Consider the following 2,911-nt stretch of genomic DNA (forward strand, 5'->3'; position numbering starts at 1 on the left):
CTAAATTACTGGATCTCAGCAGAGACAATGACGAGCTCTTTAAAAAACCCAAAGACACTGCAGAGGAGCTGGCCCAAAAAATGATGAGCCTCGCCAAGACGAAAGACAATGGGAAGTACGCAGAACTGAAGGAGTTCAGCGATGACACAGTTGGGAAACTCGAGCACTTTGAGGCAAAAGAAACACAGCTACAGAAGGAGAAGGACCAAAGGGAAGACATCTGTCTGACGCCCAACAAAAACAAGAGACGCTTTTTGTTCTTCCGTACACGCCGACAGATGACAGGCAGGCGGAGCTGCAAAACACGAAGGACAAAAAGCGTGAGAAAGAAATCAAGAAGCAAGCAGAAGAGGAGAAGACGGCAAAGAAGTGTCAGCGACAGTCAGGAGGAGGAGGAGAAGGAGGAGGAGGAGGCTGGACGACTCATCCTCGCCCCCCCCCCACACAAGACTGAGTGATTAACACGTTACCGAAGACAAGCTTTGGAAAAGTGTTTCACACTTTGTAATTTTGTGTTGCACTTCCCAGGCACCGTCTCCCCCCACATTCCCTATAATATTCACTTTTGGCAAACTGGATAATTTAATCTGATTTTTTGTGGGTTTTCTCCTGGTGCTCAGGTTCCCACACTTCAACCACATCATTTCTTTTTTTAAATAAATTATCCCCAAAAATATAAATCACATGAATGTTCAAATAAATGTACAAAACATTCAAATTGGACATTTTGAACTTTCATGTGACTGTTTGGGGATAATTTATTCATAATTTTGGGTTTTTTTTCTCCTGGTGCTCAGGTTTCCCCCACATCAATCACATTAAAATAAATTTTAAAATTATTTTAAAAATCTAATATTTACCGTTTCTGCCTCACAAAATAAAACCATAAAGTATAAATACAACTGTATGACATTATGATAGCTAAAAAGTAAAAGTACCAGTTTAAGGTTGAAACAAACTGAAACAAAGGCTTGATTTCTCCAAAAGTTTCTGCATTAATCACGCGGCGGGTTCAATTCCCGGTCAGGGAGCATCTTTCCGCCCTTTCACCAAATGCTAAGTCGGCACATACATACGGGTTTTTAAAAGACGGGTACAGGGTAAAAGTGGACCTGTACTGGATGGGTCTGAGGTCCAGTAAGTACCTGCTGTCTGAGTCCTCTCAGGTACTCCTGAAGTCCAGAGATGATGTCCTCCAGGTCCCTCTGAAGAGACTCATTCACCAAAATCTGACCTGCCGCAGGACGAGGAGAAAAAACCTTTTAAAGAGAACATGCACATTTTTCTACAATTGTTTAATTATTTGTACTTTTTCTTTAAAAAAATTATAGATTATTTTGTTAAATTGAAACTCTGAAGCGATTTCATTTTTAGGAGGAGAGGAAATAACAAAAGAGGAGGAGACACAAGAAAAAAAGGAGGAGGTGAGGAGGAGAAGGAAAGGACAAGAGGATACAAGAAAAGGAGACAGAGGAAACAAAAGAAGGAGAGAAGAGAAGAGAGAAGGAGAAAAGGAGGAAACAACAGAAGGAGGAGGTGAGGAGGACAGGAGTTTCATTTTTTTTTTTTTTTTAACTTTACTCCGACAGCCAATCAGACGGCTCCGTTTTGTGCCAGCCTCTGTGATTGGTCGGCGGTCAGCTCACCGTCCGTCAGCTGCTGCTCCAGCTCTTTGATCTCCTGCGTCTCCATGGCAATGCGAGACAGCATGTCGTCGAGGCGACCCTCCAGCTCGATCTGTCTCCCACTCATTGTGTCTAACAGACGTCTCCAGCGGGACAGACGGACGGACACACGGGCCTGATACACAGAGAGACAGACAGAGAGAAAGACGGTCAGGGCTCAGAGACAGAGAGACAGACAGTCACAGGGGGCTGAGAGACAGAGAGACAGACAGAGAGACAGTAACACAGGAGGAGAAGGAGACAACAGAGGAGAGGAGACAAGGAGAGGAGGCAAGGAGAGAAGGAGACAACAGAGGAGACAAGGAGAGAAAACTGAGAGGATGAGACAACAAAGGAGAGGAGACAAGGAGAGAAGGAGAGGAAAAACAAGAGGAGAGGAGGAGACAACAGAGGATAGAAAACAAGGAAACAAGGAAAAAAGTAGACAACAAAGGAGAGGAGACCAAGACAGAAGAAGAGGAGAAACAGAAGAGAAGACAAAGAGAAGAGTAAAAAGACGAGGACACAACAGAGGAGAGGAGACAAGGAGCCGACAAGGAGAACAGGAAAAAGTCACAAGGAGGGGAATTAGCTCAAATGGTAGAGCGCTCGCTTAGCATGCGAGAGGTAGCGGGATCGATGCCCGCATTCTCCAGACACTTTTAACCCTTTCCTCTCTGACGCAGAGCGTCAACGCGTTTCTCGGCCGTTCGGCCGTAAATCACCGCTGCTGTCAAAATATCTGACTGAGGTTCAGACGTGAAGTCAGAGAGAGAAACGATACGACAGATCAGATATTTGCGGAGAACGTGGGCGGAGTCACGCGTTAATGTGTTCCTCTTTAAGGCTGTTAATGGATAATGAGCATGGTTTAAGGGTTTTTTAACCCTTAAACCAGGGACCTACCATGTGTTGCCTGGAGGCCAAAAAAAACAGTCGTCACATCGGCCCCGTGTGTGTTTCGAGGATTTCAGGACATTTCTAGGATTTTAGAGTGGTTCTAGTAAGGTTTCTGATTGAAAGTGCTGGGTTGATGGAAAAAAAGGCCAACAGATGGGGACACAGCGCAGTGACGAGGGGGACAGACGCTCCGGGACACCGAAGTGTGACTGACAGTTTTCCTGCTGCTCAGGTTCAACATGTTGATTAGCTGATTTGTCTCAGAGGATTAACAACGAGCTCGTTTATCAGCTGTTCGGATCCATCAGAGTGAACTCAGACCGCATGTTTGAGTCTCTGCTGTCAGA

The 2,911-nt window shown here is 45.1% G+C and overlaps 1 non-coding gene across 1 annotated transcript; it reads left to right on the plus strand.

Annotated features, from left to right (window-relative positions):
* Positions 1-2,246: 2,246 nt before the first annotated feature.
* trnaa-agc lies at positions 2,247-2,319 on the plus strand. Its single transcript has one exon. It is a non-coding gene; the product is annotated as a tRNA-Ala (tRNA).
* Positions 2,320-2,911: the final 592 nt, after the last annotated feature.

The sequence above is a fragment of the Plectropomus leopardus genome, unplaced genomic scaffold (genome assembly GCF_008729295.1).
Source record: "Plectropomus leopardus isolate mb unplaced genomic scaffold, YSFRI_Pleo_2.0 unplaced_scaffold25434, whole genome shotgun sequence".
Lineage (NCBI taxonomy): Eukaryota > Metazoa > Chordata > Actinopteri > Perciformes > Serranidae > Plectropomus > Plectropomus leopardus.